The sequence below is a fragment of the Bos javanicus genome, chromosome 29 (assembly GCF_032452875.1).
Source record: "Bos javanicus breed banteng chromosome 29, ARS-OSU_banteng_1.0, whole genome shotgun sequence".
NCBI lineage: Eukaryota > Metazoa > Chordata > Mammalia > Artiodactyla > Bovidae > Bos > Bos javanicus.
In genome coordinates, this window is record NC_083896.1 from 37,876,367 (window position 1) to 37,897,220 (window position 20,854).

General features: G+C 44.6%; 1 protein-coding gene across 1 annotated transcript in view; it reads right to left on the reverse strand.

The window, feature by feature from the left end:
• VPS37C (VPS37C subunit of ESCRT-I) overlaps positions 1-9,350 on the reverse strand; it is a 30,445-nt gene extending 21,095 nt beyond the window's left edge. Inside the window, exon 1 of the mRNA XM_061406526.1 lies at positions 9,166-9,350. The gene's annotated coding sequence lies outside the window, so the exon portion shown is untranslated. The remainder of the gene's footprint in view (positions 1-9,165) is intronic.
• Between the last annotated feature and the right edge of the window lie 11,504 nt (positions 9,351-20,854).

Consider the following 20,854-nt stretch of genomic DNA (forward strand, 5'->3'; position numbering starts at 1 on the left):
CTTCCCTGAAGCTCACCATCTGTTTGCTTTCCCCTTCCCTCTTCTGTTTATCTCTCCACCACCTTGGCTGGGAAGAGTCTAAGCATAGCCTGACATGCTGTCAGGACCTGCACCTCCATCCTCTTTCCCCATGTGCCTCCTGAGCCCATTCCTGATGTTTTCCAAAATTTTATCAACCCCCCAGCACTCAGGACACGTCACAGAGGCCATGCTCTGGGCGAAGGGGTAAGGGAAGAGCCGCACTCTCCCAGCTCAGTCTTCCCATTGACATTATGGGGGTCCCCAAGGCACCTTCCAGGAAGGCAGTTGGAAAACCCCAGCCCTGACCCCTCACTCCTGTTGATTCCCATCATCCCCTCCACCACCTGCCTTATCCCCCATCCTCCAGCAGGGCACAGAGGGAGTGAGCGAGGGCAGGCTCTGCACAGTAAACAGTACTTGGTTCTCACAGAGCACATGGGAAAGCTGGAGTGGTCTTTGGGAGAAGCAGTAAGGAGGGGCAGAGGTGGCTTACTTCATCCCCCTAGACCTCGGTCTCACCTGTAACACAGGAGTTTTACAAGGACAAATGAGTTGGTCCCAGGGAAAACTAACACCCTGTTCTCAGGCCAGGTTCAATAAAGGGTCGTGATTCTTATTACCATGGCTGAGTTCCCACATTCAGCCCATTCTGATGTTTTAACTCAAGCCCTTCTTACATGGACACTAAGGAGAGAAAACCTCTGATTTCTCCAGAGATCACATCAGTCAATAGGATGACAGAACTCAGATGGCTGGATGGAACTCAGATCAATAGCATTCAGCTTCAGTCAATACGATGGCCAAAAAAATAGGCCATCTAACAAGTAGTCCATTCTGGAAACTTCCCGACAGTAAAACACAGCCCAACCACTTAAGAGAAGCCTCCTGCTTGTCTGCCCTGCGGCTCTGATGTGAAAATAAAAACATGCTAGGCTATTTCACATCGAACTTTCATTTCTTTTTATTCCATCCCAACTGCTGAGATGACTCAGAAAGGATCTCGCTCTGCAGCTGGCAGTCTTCCACCCCACCCCACACTTTCTCATCTGCAGACCAGGCTGAGCAAACAGGTTCAACCATCCCAAGGATCAAGATGAAGGTTAAGCCAAAGACACACTCAGGGCAAATAATAGGAATCTGTACAGGGTCATGCTACTGGGTCTGTTTTACCTCCAAGATGAGGGGCCTTGTTCTCCAAGCTGACCTGGGGCCATCCTAGGCTGGTATAGAGTGAGGCCAGCTCCAGACACTACCTCTGCCAGCCATGTCTGACCCTACAAATTTCTGGGTCCAGCAGAGGCAGGTAGGTGCGTTGTCGGGGTGGGGGGGGGGTGGCAATAGTGTAGTCACGGAAAAAGAGAAACCAGGCCTGAGCCTCCTCAACTCTACTCATGACTCAGGCAGCAATCTACAGAGGCCATCACCACACAGGTGAGACAGGGCTGAGCTGTATCAGCACCACGGTGAGCTCTAGACTCCTCTCCCTCCTGGTGCACAGGAGCCATAGGAGCCAGGGTCTCTGGCAGCTTCCTGCCTGGTTTTAGCAGACTCAGCCTTCTCCAGCACTCTTCCACATCCTCCAGGAAAATCCAGAGAACACAGTCAATCAGGGCTGCTGAAGACTGGTTTTTAAAACACCCAGTGTTTGGTATCACACTCAAAACCTTGTGCTCTTCAGCTTGGCATTCAAGGCCCTGCACCAGCAGAGCCTGAGCCTCCTCTTCCAGCTATATCTCCCTCCACGCCTCCATGGGCTGTGGACTCCACTTGACTCTCTGTTCTACCTATTCCCAGAACAAACTAAAAGCTTCCGATCACCTGGCAAATATTCCGCATCTAAAAAGATCAATAAGATGGGGACCCTGTCCTCTAGGAACCCCAAGGTTTGCCGCTCTGTCTTTGCTCTTACTATTCTGTCCGCCTAGCCTGGAATTTCTTCCCTATGCCTTCTCCAGCTTGAAAATGCCTGGTGATCCCTTATTGTCAGCTATCTCGGAAGTATTCCTTGCTCTTTTCCCAAAGATATCATCCTGCCCTCCCATGGTGCTCTTTACATGAAGTGAAGTGAAAGTATTAGTCACTCAGGTGTCCAACTCTTTGCAAGCCCATGGATCTTCCAGGCTCCTCTATCCATGGAATTCTCCAGGCAAGAATACTGGACTGGATAGCCATTCCCTTTGCCAGGGGATCTTCTCAACCCAGGGATTGAACCCAGATCTCCCACACTGCAGGTGGATTTTTTACTGAGCTACCAGAGAAGCCCAACACACCATGCAGCAATGTCTATGTAGGAATCAGCATGATTCTCCAGCAAGACTGGGAGATTCCCAAGGGCCCAGCATATGTCTCATTCACGCCTGCCTGCCTGCACCAAGGTCAAGGCCTATGCATGCACGAGGTCTCCAGTGAGTGCTGACAGCAGGGGGACCTTCTGTTTTTGGCAGACTTAGAGGACCAGGGTCCAGACTTACTCTGCTGCTTCAAACAACTCCAAACCAGACAAAATAAATGTAACAACAGTTTCCAGACACTGGATGTGAGGCAACAGAGGATGGATTCCTCAGAGGGTCAGAGCAAATGAGGTTAGTTCTTCTCGTCCCAACTCTAGACAGTTTCCAGGCCATGGCACAGGGAGGGGGTATCCAGGAAAAGTCCAACAGTCTCCCCAAGTTGGGAAGAGAGAGCTGGGACTCTAGGTAGCCAGAGTTCACAGGAGACAGATACACACAGAGAGATCTGTGGAAATCTGCAGGAGATCCCCCTCCAGGTTTCTGCTGAGTGTTGACAGTACTGGTCAGGATTAGAGCGAACAATCCTTGAGCCTCACACTGAGCCAAGACTAATTTGTGCCCCAACCCACCAGAGTGGAATTACCTCATAACTCATAGAACATCAGTAGGGCACTGAACATGGCGTTGCTTGGTAGTGTGAAAATTAATGGTGGTATAAAGGCTGGTCTCAGCTATCACTGCTGAACAGTAAGCCTTCAAAAGATCACACCATTTTCAAGTAACTTAACTGTCCTCAAACAATTCCAAGACTATTTATAAAAATACAAAAGTAACCAGAACCCAACAGGGCAAAATTCCCAACATTCAACATCTAAACAAAAATTTTCAAATATACCAAGAAGAAAATATAGTCTATAATGAGGGGAAAACCAATCAGTAGAAACAGATTCAAAAATATAGATAATATAACTAGCACACAAGGACATTAAAATGGTTCCTATAATTATCTTCCATATACTCAAAATGCAAAAGAAGATTAAGCATGTTAAGCAGTGACAAAAAAATAAAAGACCCAAATCAAACTTCTAGAAATGGAAACTACAAATGTCTGATATAAACCATGCCATACGGAAATAAGAGCAGATTAGACACTACAGAAGGAAAGATCGATGAACTTGAAGAAACAGAAACTATGCAAAAGCAACCACACACATACACACACAAACCGGGGAAAAGGTAAATTCAGCATCAGACAGCTGTGGAACAACTTTAAGAATACTAAAATACATGTGACGGCATTTTCCAAAAAGGGGAGAGAGAATAGAGAAAATCCCTAAAGAATGACTAGTTGAAAAATTTCCAAATGTGATGAAAGCTTTAAATTCACAGATACAAAAACTCAATTAACTCAAGCACAAGAAATATGAAAACTACCCCAAAAGTGAAAGTGAAAGTCACTCAGTCATGTCCGATTCTTTGTGACCTCATGGACTAAACAGTCCATGAAATTCTCCAGGCCGGAATACTGGAGTGGGTAGCCTTTCCCTTCTCCAGGGGATCTTCTGAACCCAGGGTTCAAACCCAGGTCTCCCACATTGCAGGTGGATTCTTTACCAGCTGAGCCACAAGGAATGCCCAAAACTAACCAAGGCACATAATAATTCAATCATTTAAAATTAGTCATGAAAGTAGCCAGAAGTAAAAAAGAATGAACAGGTGAACTTCATAAAATAAAAATGACAGCAGATTACTCATATGAAACAATGCAAGCCAAAAGACACCAGAACCACATCTTAAAATGCTGAGAAAAATATAATTGACTTAGTGACATGTATGACAACAAGAGTATAAAGGCCACGAGGGAGGAAATGAGAATATACTATGTAAGGTTTTTATACTACATGTAAAATAATACAAGACCACTTGCTTGTAGACTATGACAAGTTATGACACATATCATGACTCTTAAAGCAACTACGTAAAAAAAAAAAAAAAACCTAATAAACTGACAAAGGCAATAAAATGGAATTAAAAAAAAACTACTTGATCCCAAATTACTCAGGAAAAAAAAGGGAGGATGTAAGAAGAAAAAACAGGACAGATTGAAAACAAACAGCAAGATGATCCAACCAGAGTTAACCCATCAGAGGTAAACCTGGCAGAGAGTTGTACCCTGGGCCCCAGATGCCAGCAGATCCCCATGCACAGCACTACACAGTGAAAAGAGAATCCGCCAGGCCCCAGCACCCAGCATCCCATGTGCCTCACACTTAAGGCCTGTCCCTCAGGTGACTGACTGCACCCCACTAAGGAGACTCTGACACAACGTTCTCCAGATGGGTAGACTCACACTTCATCCTGGACTCAGAGCACACCTGTCAGAGGGAATTGTATGGAAAACATCCCAGTTGACATGCTCAGGTTAAATTAAAACACATGATCTGAAGCAAGATGGTACAGTACAAAGACTTTCAGAGTTAAACTTAACTATAGTAATAATCACATTAAAAGTAAATGGCCTAAATATCCCAATTAAAAGGCAGAAATTAAAGGCTAAATTTACAAAATGCAAAGCTCATCTATATGCTGCCTACAAGAAATTCACTTTAAATGTAAAGACACAAACAATTCAAAAGCAAAAGGATGTAAAGAGATACACCACACAAACACTAATTTTTAAAATACCTATCCATTTATTTAATTGTGGTAAAATATACATAACATTTTCCATTTAAAACATTTAATGTGTACAGTTTTGTAAGATTAAATACATCACACTGTTGTATTTCACCACCATCTACCTCCAGAACTTTTCTATTATCTCAGACTGAAACTTGTACTTCTTAAACATTAACTCCCATTCCTCCCTTTCCTGTGCCCTTGACAACCATCATTCTTCTTTCTGATTCTATGAATTTACTACTCCAGGTACCTTATATATGAGGTTGTTGTTCAGTCACTACCATCTCTTTGCAACCCCATAGACTGTAGTCCACCAGACTCTTGTCTATGGGATCTTCCAGGCAAGAATACTGGAGTGGGTTGACATTTCCTTTTCCAGGGGATCTTCCTGACCCAGGCTGAACTGGAATCTTCTGCATTGTTAGGAGGATCATTTACCCTTTAGTGACTGACTTATTTCACTTAGCATTATTGCTTCAACTTTCATCCATGTCGTCAAAACTTTCCTTCATTCTTAAAGCTGAATGATGTTCTGCTGTGTGCAGGTATCACATTCAGTTTACCAATTCATCTGTCAGTGGACCCTTGGGTTGCTTCTACCTTTTGGTTATCGTGAATGATGCTGCCAGAAACACTGGTGTACCGATACCTGAGTCTGTTTACATTTCTTTAGGGTATATACTCAGAATTGGAATTGCTAGATCACATGGTAATTTTACCTTTAATTTTTTGAGGAACTGCCATACTGTTTTCCACAGCAGCTGTACACTTTACACATTTCCACCAGCAATACAAGAAAGGGATCCATCTGAGCCACTGGGCTTCCTTGGTGGCTCAGATGGTAAAGAGTCTGCCTGCAATGCAGGAGACCCAGGTTCAATCCCTGGGTCAGAAGATCCCCCGGAGAAGGAAATGGCAACCCACTCCAATATTCTTGCCTGGAAAATTACATGGACGGAGGAGCCTGGCAGGCTACAGTCCATGGAGTCGCAGAGTCAGACACGACTGAGCCACTAACACTTGCCAATACTTCAAATGGTTTTCTTTTTTCTTTAACAATTGTTATTCTAATGAGTGAGAAGTGGTAGCTCCTTGTCATTTGATTCACATTTCCCTAATGACTAGTGATATTGAGTATCTTCATGTGCTTATTGGCCATCGGTATATCATCCTTGGAGAAATGTCTATTCAAGACCTTTGTCAAATTTAACCTTGTTTTTTCATTGTTGAGCTGTAGAAGTTCTTCAAATATTCTGATATCAATCCATTAGCACTAATTGTTTTTAATTTGGATTGGCTATATTAATACAACACAAAGTAGATTTCAGAACAAAGAATATTACCAGGCATTAAAAGGGTCATTTCATGATAAAGGAGGTCAATTCATCAAAAGAACCTAACACTCCTAAATGTTTTAAGTGAATTATAACAATTCAAATCATACAAACTACATCCTCCATTTACAACAAAATTAACTTAGAAATCAATGTTCACTAGGTGGAAGAAGAACAAAATAATAGCATAATGCTGACTTTCCTCTTTTACTACTTGTAATTCCACCCAGGAAGGAGCAGATAAATTAGCAAGACTTACATGTCTTCAATGCTAGGCATACCTGACCTGGGTCATTTGTTTCATTTTCTTGGTTCAGTCTTCCCTCTTCTCCCCACCCTAAACTCCAAGGACTGCACTTGTAAGCCACAGCTAAATTACAACAATCAACCTGTTTGGTGTTTGCTCAAGCCTTTCACATAAACCAATGAAAAGGAAGAGAAATGTAACGGAGCAAACACCTACTTAATAAACCTCCTTTATAGTCCCCAAACCTCAGAGACACTGTTGCCTTTACAGAGATCTCTCTGTCATGGGACAACTATGCAGAAATAAACTGGAGCCTTCTGAAAACCCCAAACTCTAAGGAGAAACTAAACAATTTCCGGACAGAAATCCAATCAGATTAAAACAAGGTCTTTGCTGACCTGATTAGGTCAGTCTGGAAAAACCCTACCAGGACTGGACAAGTGTCCAAGAGATGATTCATACAGCTGGTTACTCTGATGCCCTTTTCACAGCAGATTAGCAAATTACATAGCAATAAGCAAAAAGACAATAAGACCCCTTAGGAAAAATTTCACTTCCAAGCTCAACAAATCTACAAACTCCTTTTTTGTAAAGCAGGGCTTCCAAACTTGCCTTACAGTAAGAATCACCGAGTTTAAGCGTTAAAAATACAAATTCCTATGTCCTTCTGGGCTTCCCTGGTGGCTCAATCGGTAAAGAATCCACCTTCAATACGGGAGACCTGGGTTTGATCCCTGGGTCGGAAAAATCCCCTGGAAGAGGGCATGGCAATCCATTCCATTATTGTTGCCTGGAGAATCTCCATAGACAGAGGAGCCTAGTGGGCTACAGTCCATGGGATTGCAAAAAGATGGACATGACTGAGCGACTAAGCACAGAACAGAACATGCCCTAGAGAACCTAAGCAAGAATATCTGGAGGTGGGGCTCCATATCTTTGACAAGCATTACAGATGCTTAACAGCCAGCAAATACATTAGCTTGGAAATAAGGCTCACAGGTTAAAACTCCTAATGTGGCCACTTACTGGCTGCAGCACTCCATCTAACATCTCTAGGTCTCCCTCACTTCATCCGCAAAATGGGCTCACCACCTACCTTGAACTGTTTCCAGAATTCTTGCTAACTGCTACTGCTAAGTTACTTCAGTCGTGTCTGATCCTGTGTGACCCATAGATGGCAGCCCACCAGGCTCCCCCGTCCCTGGGATTCTCAAGGCAAGAACACTGGAGTGGGTTGCCATTTCCTTCTCCAATGCATGAAAGTGAAAAGTGAAAGTGAAGTCACTCAGTCGTGTCCGACTCTTAGCAACCCCATGGACTGCAGCCTACCAGGCTCCTCCGTCCATGGGATTTTCCAGGCAAGAGTACTGGAATGGGGTGCCATTGCCTTCTCCAGAATCCTTATATGTTCACAAAGCCCCTAGAAAACTGCCAAAAGCACAGGGCAGCAAGGTAAAAAATCAGAGCTATTGCTACCTTGAAATAAAACAAAAAAGCCATAGAAGCTGTCCAAATGAAATCTACTAAGAAAAATTTCAATCTAATGGAAACTACAAAGGCATCAAGCCAGATTTCTGGCATGATCTAGGGGGAAAAGCTTTTCTAGGCACTATGACTGCCAAGAATGCTAACTTTCTCACTCCAGGGTCCAGAACTTCACTGCAAGTCCTCTCTCCCATCCAGAACCAGAGTTCAGGCCTGCGCAGGGTCACAGCTTTGGACAACAACCATAGAAAGTCTTTCCTTCCCAAGTCCCTCTGTCACCACCACCTGCAGCTCTAGGACCAACAGTCAGAGACCTGACAGTCAAGTGGAAGCATCTTGGTTGCACCAGTAGGAGATGCGACTCCTGAGTAAGAGGCAGGCAGCCAATGAAGAGGGTGGGAAAGGCCTCAGTCACAAACAGTAGTATCACTAGGACACTGCCGAAGTCTGTAAAGTTTCCAGAGTTAAGGTGGGGCATTCTCAGGGTGAGTGACCCAGATACTGGACAGCTGAGAAAGCACTGACTTGCTGAAACCCTGAGGTGCAGAGTCAAACACACACCCACTCACCCACCCTCTTGGAACCCAGGAGGAACCAGGCATATCTTGGAGATACACAAGCACCAATGACCTTTGTACCCTGCCGGCCCAGAACTAGGGATTGGTCAGTGATGCTGGGACAAGAATACAGGATAAGAACAGATCCAAGCTGCAAAGATCGATCCTCACTGCCCTGGAGAAAGGGCACAACCCAAAGGGTTACAGACCAGAGCGTCATTTGGACTCCACTCTGCAGCCAGACTGCCGCTGGCAAGTCACCGCACTCATACCTCTTTCCCCACCTGTACGATGGGCAACCTGATTCTAATGTCACCAGAAGTGTGACCGGCAAGACGCTCAAGTACGGGGTGGAAGGAGAAAAGCGGACAGTGATGGGTGAAGCGAGGCTGGACACCGGACCTGGGCAGGGAGCTCGAGTACTGCCTCCCTCCCGCGGTTCCACTGCACCGGGCAGGAACGCCGGTCCCGGCGGGAGTCACGCGTCCCTCGCGCCCAATCACCAGCCTTTGCCAGGTGAAGTGGGCACGCCCGGGGACGCGCCGGGAGCGACGGCCAGCGCCGCCCCCATTCCCATCCTCGCCCCTCCCCAGGTCCGACTCACGTACCCCAAGCCGCCTCCGCAGCTGCCACAGCCGTCGGGGGGTTAAATCGCAGCCTAAGCCCACATTTCCGGAACCGACGAGGCCCGCCCCCTCCCGCCGGAAGTGACCCCTTCAACGTCCGGGCGCTGGGAGCCGAGTCCTACGTCACTCTTCCCGCAGCACGTTGGGCGCGCCGCAGGCCTCTGAGTCATCACGATAGCGTACCCCCCGCCCCCCCCGCCCCCCCAGAACCCCCGGGAACACTCGCCGCCACCCGGGGGACCACACCCACGGGAGGGCCCACGAGATCCCTCCCGTGAGAGGGGAGGCTGGCCCCGCCCCCACAGGCCATTGCCCCGCCCCCAGAAGGGACACCGCCCATTGGAGGGCCCTGGGCGAGTGCGCAAGCGCAGGTTTCCGCGGATTGTATGACAGGAGAAAGATGGTCTCCTTTTATTTTTTCTTCCAAACAGTACCTGACCTTCAGGGTGAGACTCAAAGTGGCCCAAAGGAGACCCGAAGGGAAACGAATGGAATTCCAGCACCAAGGGGACTCCCTCGACGGTCTGAGCTCAGACTTAGGAATCCCCACGCCAGGACTGAAGTGATCAGTGTCCTAAGTGTCCCCAAACAGCAGTGGCGGTCAAACTGGAACTGACTGGCTGGCTCCTCAAAACAACTGAGTAGCTTCTGAAAAGTAATCTGTTTCCCAAGGCCCTCATTTGTTTATTTCAGTCTCTCGGTCGTGTCCCACTCTTTGCGACCCCATGGACTGAAGCACGCCGGGCCTCCCTGTCCATCATCAAATCCCGGAGCTCACTCAGACTCATGTCGATCGAGTCGGTGATGCCATTCAACTATCTCATCTTCTGTCGTCCCCTTCTCCTCCTGCGTTCAGTCTTGCCCAGCATCTAAGGGCTTTTCTAAGGAGTCAGTTCTTTTCATCAGGTGGCCAAAGTATTGGAGCTTCAGCTTCAGCATCAGTCCTTCCAATGAATAGTCAGGGTTGATTTCCTTTGGGATTGACTGATTTGATCTCAAGAGGCTTCTCCAACACCACAGTCCAAAAGCATCAATTCTTTGGTGCTCAGCTTTCTTTATAGTCCAATTCTCACATCCTTACATGACTCCTGGAAAAAAATCATAGCTTTGACTAGACGGACCTTTGTCAGCAAAGTAATGTCTCTTCTTTTTAATATGCTGTGTAGGTTTGTCAAAGCTTTTCTTCTAAGGAGAAAGCATCTTTTAATTTCATAGCTGCAGTCACCATATGCAGTGATTCTGGAGCCCAAGAAAATTAAGTCTTTAACTGTTTTCATTGTTCCCCTGTCTATTTGCCATGAAGTGATGGAAAATGGACCAGATGCCATGATCTTGGTTTTTTGAATGTTGAGTTTTGAGCCAGCTTTTTCACTCTCCTCTTTCGCTTTCATCAAGAGGCTCTTTAGTTCCTCTTCACTTTCTGCCATAAGGGTGGTGTCATCTGCATATCTGAGGTTATTGATGCTTCTCCTGGCAATCTTGATTCCAGCTTGTGCTTCATTCAGTGCAGCATTTTGCATGATGTGCTTTGCATATAAGTTAAATAAGCAGGGTGACAATATATAGACTTGACGTACTCCTTTCTCAATTTGGAACAAGTCTTATTCCTAGTCTGGTTCTAACTGTTGCTTCTTGACATGTGTACAGATTTCTCAGGAGGCAGGTAAGGTGGTCTGGTATTCCCATCTCTTTAAGAATTATCCACAGTTTGCTGTGATCTACACTATCAAAGGCTTTAGCGTAGTCAATGAAGCAGAAGTAGTTGTTTTTCTGGAAGTCTCTTGCTTTTTTGATGATCCAACAGAAGTTGGCAATTTGCTCTCTGGTTCCTCTGCCAAGGTCCTAGGTTACGTATAGTCCATTCTGTGTGGGTAGTGCTTAAAAAATAACAGGCAGCCTAACTCACCCAGAATCACTGGGCTGGTGCCCCATGAAGCAAGGCCCTGCTACTAGTGCTGCCTTGTCTAGGCAGCTTGTACTCAGACAAGCTGACCTGGAGGTGAAGAGGTTCCCTGTCTGCTTCTTAGCAGCGTCCAAAATTGCAGCTTTGTAAAAGCGGTGCCCTAGGATGAGAGCTTCTTAGACCAAGGAAATCTTCCGACCAAATTGAAAATTTTATGCGATGTTGAATTAAGACCTGGCACTACAGTGCCAGGAGCAGCAATACTTTTGGCCTCATTATCCTCATTTGATTCTTTTTTCTTGTTACACCTTTCCTTTCAATGGATACTCTCAGATTTCTTTTTCAAATTCTTGAGAGAGTGGATCTGATTGGCTAAGATAATCACTGTTGACTATTGAGCTGAGTTTACTCTTTCTTTGAAGAGTCCCTCATAGATTCCCTCGTGGCTCAGATGGTAAAGAGCCTGCCTGCAATGTGGGAGGCGTGAGTTCTATCTCTGGGCCCAGAAGATCCCTTGGAGAAGGAAATGGCAACCCACTCCAATATGCTTGCCTGGGAAATCCCATGGACAGAGGAGCCTGGCAGCTACATACAATTGATAGGATCACAAAGAGTCGGACATGACTGAGCGACTACACTTTCACTTTCATGAAGAGTCCCTCATAGGCTGCCAGGGATGGAATCAGTGAGGAAGGCCATCTAAGCTACTGCCCCTTCTGGGACACAGGTAGCACTTTTGAGGGATGCTGTGGCTGGTTTTGAAAACGTTTAACTTTGAACATAATGTCGGCATGGCTCCCATTGACAGCAGCTGTCAGAAAGCTGAGTTGAAACTGTTTCTGGGGGCAGGGAGGGTCAAGACAGTGAATCTTAACCTTTTGTTATAAACATTTTTTGTGGTATAATTTTTCATTTGGTATTTGTTTTAGAAAATACTACTGATGGCTTGAGTGTATATTCTGCAATCCTTTAACTTACTGGTACAATGGTAGAACATGAATATGGACACAGTAGCCTGAGCTAGGGTAGTCATCTTGAACCATGAGGTAACCGTGAGACTAGAGGTCATGCCTGACCACACAACAAACGAGAGGGAGCCTGAGCCCTGACACCATGGAGCTCCATGCCCCATGACACTGCTGGATGCCCACATCTGGATTTTTATACAAAAGGAAGTAAACCACCTTTGTAAGCCACTGTTATTTTGGGTTTTCCTATCACTGACATTCTTTAGAATGTTATTCATATACTCCACTTTTGGAAAGCCCCTTTGGTATCCCCAAGACTCGATAAGTGCCCCCCTTGTATGTTCTTCAATCTCCTCACATTTCCGCCCCCCCCATTTTTTTTAGTATTTGCTGCATTTTTCTGTAATTGAACATTCACTCTCTCTAGATGGAAACTTCTCTAAGGTAGGAAGACACTATTCTATATATCTTTTCACACAGATCCTAGAAACTCCTGAAAGACTGACAGCACTATCCTGTGACTGTGACAGACACAGAGATTCCACTGAGGGTGTTGAGAGGAAATGACAAGGGCTGCTCTCTGAATCAACTGGGTCACTGCCAAGTCATCTTAGGATGGGGTGGGGAGAGTAATGCTGGCTGTGCTGAATAAGTAAAGATAGAGAATTAGGGCAAAAGAAGGAGGGGGCAAACTTGGCACAAAATTCAGGTCATCTGAAGCAGATGGCATTAGAAAAGCCTGCTCTTCCTAGCTTGTTTCCTCTTATTTCCCATTTCTGGCTCTTTTTAACCTCCCTACCCTCTATGACCCTGGTCCTCTATCACTTGCACCCATGTCCCCATACACCAGTCCTTGAATATTTCTAATTTCCCTATTCAGACCAACCCTGACACAGGCAAAAAAGTGAGAAAGAGAAAGCAAAGACAGTTTTTTACTATCTTCTCTTGTTCATTCACTCCACATACATACACTGAATACCTGTACTGTTAGACCAGTGGATGCAAAGTGAACACACTATCCCCAGTTTCAAGGAAGTCACCTTCTTGGGTTGAGATTTTATAGGAAACAAGAGATATCCCTATTCTAGCCATCTCAGTCCTTCAGATGACCTTGATCAGGAACAGAATACATATTAAAGTAGTCATCCTGTTTCTATCTGCTTCTCAATACTGAATCTCCTTAATACTGAATCTTGTTCTGCTGGTGGACCCTGATACTGGGAAAGACTGAAGGCAGGAGGAGAAGGGGATGATAGAGGACAAGATGGTTGGATGGCATCTCGATGGACATGAGTTTGAGCTGCTCCAGGAGATGGTGAAGGACAGGGAAGCCTGGCGTGCTGCAGTCCATGGGGTTGCAAAGAGCTGGGCATGACTGAGTGACTGAACAACAACAAATGCTGGTGGACTGGATGAAGATATGATGTGAACAGAAGTAAGGGAGGTGAGACAGGCAGGTCAGAATGTGAGGTAACAAAGACAAGATACTTAAACTGAGATATTGAGAAAGACTTGGAACCTGAGTTGGAAAAGCACTTTTCCAAAAGAAGTTTGACCGTGTGGTAGGTTTAATCCCCAATTCAGTGCTAGGAGATCTCCAGTGAAGACTTTGTCTTTTCTTTTTGTCCCATGAGATCTCAGGTCAGATCCATGTAGCTGTTCCTCATTCTTGCTCCACCCTAGTGACTCCCACTCTGTGCCTTGCATTTCAGCCTGATCCATCTTTTTGGGTGGATCTTTTGTGTCTCTTGAGGCAGGGGGTGGTAGCTACCTATGCAGTTGCCATTCTCAGGTTATCTTTAAAAACAGAATGCCTTCTGTTATATAGCCATATGTGCAGTAGCTACAAGATTGCATTTCCCACCTTCCTTTGCTCTTAGTCATGACTGGTGACTTTGTGATATAAGCAGACCTGTAAGAAGGATTTCTTGGAAGACTGCCTTCAAAGAGCTGATTCAGCTGGGAGATGAGTCTCTTTCCTTCCCCACCTTCTTCTTAACCGTTGTCTGGACTTCAGATATGATGGCTGGAACTCCTGCAGTTGTACTGACCCATCATGTGACCTTGGAGATGTAAACTAGGCAAGCTCTCATGTCCCACATCCAGATTTCTTTTTATGGGAGAAAAAAAATCAAATTTTATCTTCTTAAAGATATTGATGTTTTAGGTTTTTTGTAATGTGCATCCAAACTTAAACCTGACACTACTATGTGCTTAATATTGTAAGGCTTTATTATTATTTATTAGTTGGATTTGATCAGTAAGTTCAGTTCAGTTGCTCAGTCTTGTCTGACTCTTTGCAACCCCATGGACTGCAGCACACCAGGCTTCCCTATCCATCACCAACTCCTGGAGCTTGCTCAAACTCATGTCCATCGAGTTGGTGAGGCCATCCAACCATCTCATTCTCTGTCGTACCCTTATCCTCCTGCCTTCAATCTTTCCCAGCATCAGGGGCTTTTCCAATGAATCAGTTCTTCTCATCAGGTGGCCAAAGTATTGGAGCTTCAGCTTCAGCATCAGCCCTTCCAATGACTATTCAGGACTGGTTTCCTTTAGGATTGACTAATTTGATCTCCTTGCAGTCCAAGGGACTCTCAAGAGTCTTCTCCAACACCACAGTTCAAGAGCATCAACTCTTTGGTGCTCAGCTTTCTTTATAGTCAAACTCTCACATCCATACATGACTACTAGAAAAACCATAGCTTTGACTAGACCTTTGTTGGCAAAGTTATGTCTCTGCTTTTTAATATGCTGTGTAGGTTTGTCATAGCTTTTCTAAGAAGCAAGCATCTTTTAATTTCATGACTGCAGTCACCATCTGCGGTGATTTTGGAGCCCAAAGAAACAAAGTCCCTCACTGTTTCCATTGTTTCCCAATTTTTGCCATGAAGAGATGGGACTGGATGCCATGATCTTAGTTTTTTGAATGTTGAATTTTAAGCCAACTTTTTCACTTCCTTCTTGCACTTTTATCAAGAGGCTCTTTAGTTCTTCTTCTCTTTCTGCCATAAGGGTAGTGTCATCTGTGTATCTGAGCTTATTGATATAACTCCTGACAATCTTGATTCCAGTTTGTGCTTCATCCAGTCTGGCATTTCTCATGATGTACTCTGCATGTAAGTTAAATAAGCAGGCTGACAATGTACAACCTTGATGTATTCCTTTCCTAATTTGGTCAATGAATTTATATTTAATTTTTTTCCTTTATGCTTTTTGTTAAATTTATTTATAAACTGTATATATACCTAATCTTATATAAATGCAGAGTTGCAATTACAAGTATGCTTTCTAATAGATTTTGGACTTCTTTCTTTCTTTTTTTGGCTTGGTTTCCCCATTTATTAACAACCTAGTATATGCCCTCCCATATAAATCCCTCTCATCTAAATCCTAATCTACAGGTCAAAACAGGCTGAGAGCAGGGTGGGGAGAACCAAAGAAAAACAAAGCACAGGGCCGTGAATGAAGGGTGGTGGCCCTTGTTGTTCATCATGAATGTTCTGCAGTAGGATCACATTCCCCTGCCCTTCTGCATGCTCACCACCCCCAGGTTTGCCATGACCATGGAAGTTACTTCAGCCAGTGGAGTTTGAATAGAAGTGATAAGTCACTTCCAACTGGAGCCCTTTAAGAAACAGAGCCCAATTTGCCACACACTCCCTTCCCCTGCGTCCAGAGGGAGCCTCCACCCACTTTCCTCCCTAAGAGAGTGTGATGAGCAAGGCTCCCTGTTCACAAAGTCAGATGTGAGTGAGGAATAAACCTTAGTTATATCGAGACTTTGAGGTTTGGGGGTTTTATGTCTTCATAGTGTAACTCAGTTTCTCTTCACTTAAACAAGAGGGTATAACAGGAACTCCTAATTGTCTCCTTCTTCATTTGGTAACTAAACCCCTAGTCTAGGGCCACCCAGCTAAAAAGTTCATTTCCTAGCCTCTGTGACTTCATCGTAGCCAATGACAAATCAGTGAAAGTGAGTTTATAACTTTTGGTTGTGGCCTTTAATGAAAGGGGGATATCCTGCTTCCCCTTCTGTCCTTCTAGCTGGAATCAGTTCAGTTCAATTCAGTCACTCAGTCGTGTCTGACTCCTTGTGACCCCATGAATCACAGCACGCCAGGCCTCGTTGTCCATCACCATCTCCTGGAGTTCACTCAAACTCATGTCCATCGAGTCGGTGATGCCATCCAGCCATCTCATCCTCTGTCGTCCCCTTCTCCTCCTGCCCCCAATCCCTCCCAGCACCAGAGTCTTTTCCAGTGAGTCAACTCTTCGCATGAGGTGGCCAAAGTACTGGAGTTTCAGCTTTAGCATCATTCCTTCCAAGGAACACCCAGGAACTTCCCAGGATCCTTGGAAGGAATGATGGACTGGTTGGATCTCCTTGCAGTCCAAGGGACCCTCAAGAGTCTTCTCCAACACCACAGTTCAAAAGCATCAATTCTTTGGTGCTCAGCTTTCTTCACAGTCCAACTCTCACATCCATACATGACTACTGGAAAAACCATAGCCTTGACTAGGTGGACCTTTGTTGGCAAAGTAATATCTCTGCTTTTGAATATGCTATCTAGGTTGGTCATAACTTTCCTTCCAAGGAGTAAGCGTCTTTTAATTTCATGGCTGCAGTCACCATCTGCAATGATTTTGGAGCCCCCCAAAATAAAGTCTGACACTGTTTCCACTGTTTCCCCATCTATTTGCCATGAAGTGATGGGACCAGATGCCATGATCTTTGTTTTCTGAATGTTGAGCTTTAAGCCAACTTTTTCACTCTCCTCAAGAGGCTTTTTAGTTCCTTTTCAGTTTCTGCCATAAGGGTGGTGTCATCTGCATATCTGAGGTTATTGATATTTCTCCCGGCAATCTTGATTCCAGCTTGAGCTGGAATGCAGATGTAATAACAGGAGCTGGAGAAGCCATGTTAGATCAGAGGTGAGTATCACATGTGGAAGATGACAAAGCAGTAAGAAAAAATTGGGTCCCCATCACTGTGGAATGAGCTGGACTATTATTGCATGGAAGAGAAATGAAAGTGTATTCTATTGAAGGCAATGTTATTTAGGCTTTGATTACAGCAGTTGAGCCTGTAACCTAACACTCATAATCTATTAACAAATCTCTGTGTTAACTTTGCTGTGACAATTAGAGTCTGATGGATAGAGACAAGATCTTCTCACATGGACTTCCAAGTGAGTAAGGTAAGATCCCTGCATTCTGGAATCTGTGATCTAGCATGGGCTTCAGAAACTCAAGCAAGGACAAAGCCACATAGCCCAGACAGCTTCAAGATGCTGTAGGAAGCCTTGGAAGGGGAACCTATATCACTTGGGCTTTCAGGGGGGTTGCCTAAAGAAGGGGATCATCTTAGGTCATTTGCCCCAGAGTAGCCCATGATTCCAGGTTTCCGGTACAAGTGATTTATTTCAGAATTCTTCCTGAGAAACCAGTAAGGGCACAGGGGAAGCAGGACAGGCAAATGGATGAAACCAAGTCTTGTGTGATATCATGGAAGCCTTGGAGAGGGGAGCTGTAGCCTGCTGTCACAGGCAGCTCTGGAACATAAGTTGTGTCTCTAACATACCTAATCCAAGGCTTGGGAACTGGGCTTTCACACTCCCACCAGCTCCTGTCTTTCAGCCTTCAACTAATGACCACCCAGTGTCTATGGGCTCTTGTATGAGATTCTCCAAAGTCAAAGGTGCCCACTAGAAGCCAAAGAACACCAAAGCCGGGGAAAAGGCAACTTCAGATAATGATGAGTTGTTCTACATTTGCTCTGCTGGCTCCAGCATCACATCAGGAATCCCATGAGGGAAAAGAGCCCCTTCTAGTCCTTAGAAGAAACCTTATCTTTTTTTAATTTAATTTTTATTTTATATTGGGGTATATGTGAGTTACAATATTATGTTAGTTTCAGATACATAGCAAAGTGATTTTGGTTATTTATATATATCCCTTCTTTTTAAGATTCTTTTCCCATATAAGTTACTACAGAATACTGAGTAGACTAGACTTTCCTGTGCTATAGAGTAGCTCTTTTTAGATTTCATACTTTATATATATTAGTGATTTATATATATATTACTTTATACATATATATTATATATAAATATATAATACATATAATAATATATAAACATATTAAAATATATAACTATATAAATATTATATATATTACTTTATATATATTAGTCCCAAACTCTCAATTTATCCCTCACCCCTTCCACCTTTCCTCTTTGGTTGCCATAAATTTGTTTTTGAAGACTATTTCTATTTTGAAGAAATCATTCCTGATGAACCAGGATGAACTACCAGCTGGAGTGAGGGTGCACTTCACCCCAGTGGAAAGCATTTCACCCTAGCATTTAAGTCCCCCTAAAGCTCGCACACACACACACACACACACACTTAAACGTTTTTTAACAGCATGATGCATGAACTGGTGTAATTATTAATAAAGTGCTCAGCCAAGACATTTGAGGCTCGGTGTCCAGCTTGGGTACCCTTTGGTGTCACACTGCAGCCTTCCATATTTCCCTTGGCATTGGCTGTGATAAGGCTCCAGAAGGACAAACAAAATTCCCCAGCCACTCAGGCCAGATGGATGTAAGCAGGAAAAAACAGCTCTCTTCCAGACAGCAATCCCAAGGCAGCCCCTAGAGCAGCTGGAGGTCAGACAGCCTCTACTCACCTTGCTCAGGCCTGGAGGCCCACAATGTAGCCCATTCATTCCACAGGTGGACAGCTCTGCACAGCACTCACACAGCTCTCCAGAGGCTGACTCATGGCTCCAACCGCCCGAGTTCCAGTCCCTAGTTTGTCACTAAATTCCCTTGGTCTCCAGCGACTTTTCCTGATGGCTTGGTGCATAGAGAATCTGCCCGAAATGCAGGAGACACAGGAGATGTGTGTTTGATCCCTGAGTCTGAAGATCCCCAGGAGGAGGAAATGTCAACCCACTTCTGTATTCTTGCCTGAAAAATCCCATGGACAGAGGAGCCTGGCAGGCTACAGTCCATGGGTTGGCAAAGAGTCAGACATACCTGAGCTACTCAGTACACATGCACATATTTTTGCTGAAGTATTTTGAGGAAGAGATTACCATTTCACAAAGTATAAACAACCACAATGCTATTTTGTTCCAAGCAACAGTAACATCTAGTATCCTGTGCATGTCCAATACTCTAAAAAAAAAAAAAAATGCCTTTTCGCAGTTTGTTGATTCAAATCAGAATCTAGAGAATGTACATGTACTGCATTTGGTTGTTGTCTTTAAAGACTTTAAGTAAGAGTCTCCCCTCCTTTTATGTCATTTATTTGTTTAAAATATTTGAGGAGGTGAGGTTATTTGCCTTATAGAATGTCCCAAGTATTGGGTTTAGAGCAGGGGCCCCCAAACCCCTGGCTGTAGACCAGTACCGGTCCTTCAGCCCTTGGTCTGTTAGGAACCAGGCCGCACAGCAGGAGGTGAGCAACAAGCCAGTGAGTGAGGCTTCGTCTGTATTTACAGCTGCTCCCCATCGCTCTCTCATCACCCCTAGACAGGACAGTCTTGTTCCAGGCAAACAAGCTCAGGGCTCCCACTGATTTTGCATTATGGTGAGTTGTATAATTATTTCATTATATATCACAATGTAATAATAATAGAAATAAAGTGCACAATAAATGTAATGCCCTTGAATCATCCTGAAACCATCCCCACATCTCCTCCTCCTCCTGCTGCCACCCTGTGTCCCCCTGCCCCAGCCCCAACCAGTCCTTGGAAAAATTGTCTTCCAGGAAACCAGACCCTGTTGCCAAAAAGGTTAGGGACTGCTGGTTTAGAGGATTGCCTCTCTGTTCCTGTATCTGTGTATTTCCCCCTAAACTGGTATTTAGATCTAGTCATGAGTTGAAAATTTTTCATTGGAATATTTCATACATAGCTCTGTATATTTCTTGTGGCACCACTTCAAGAGGCTCATAATTTCTAGTTGATCCACTTCGATAGATGCTTATGGGAAATAGATGGGGAAATAGTGGAAACAGTGTCAGACTTTATTTTTTGGGGCTCCAAAATCACTGCAGATGGTGATTGCAGCCATGAAATTAAAAGACACTTACTCCTTGGAAGGAAAGTTATGACCAACCTAGATAGCATATTCAAAAGCAGAGTCATTACTTTGCCAACAAAAGTCTGTCTAGTAAAGGCTATGGTTTTTCCAGTGGTCATGTATGGATGTGATAGTTGGACTGTGAAGAAAGCTGAGCGCCGAAGAGTTGATGCTTTTGAACTGTGGTGTTGGAGAAGACTCTTGAGGGTCCCTTGGACTGCAAGGAGATCCAACCAGTCCATGCTAAAGGAGATCAACCCTGGGTGTTCTTTGGAAGGACTGATGCTAAAGCTGAAACTCCAATACTTTGGCCACCTCATGCGATGAGTTGACTCATTGGAAAAGACTCTGATGCTGGAAGGGATTGTGGGCAGGAGGAGAAGGGGACAACAGAGGATGAGATGGCTGGATGGCATCACGGACTCGATGGACATGAGTTTGGGTGAACTCTGGGAGTTGGTGATGGACAGGGAGGCGTGCTGCAATTCATGGGGTTGCAGAGAGTCGGACACGACTGAGCAACTGAACTGAACCGAGATGCTGTGGGTCCTGATGTTGTCAAACTCATACATCCATTTATAAACTTCCCCTTTGACTTTTCATCCTATGGTTTGTTGTCCATTGATGACCTTTGCCTAGATCTGTTGTTTCATGAGGATGTTGCGAAACAATGATTTGCTGTTTCTACCACTCCTGAATTTAAT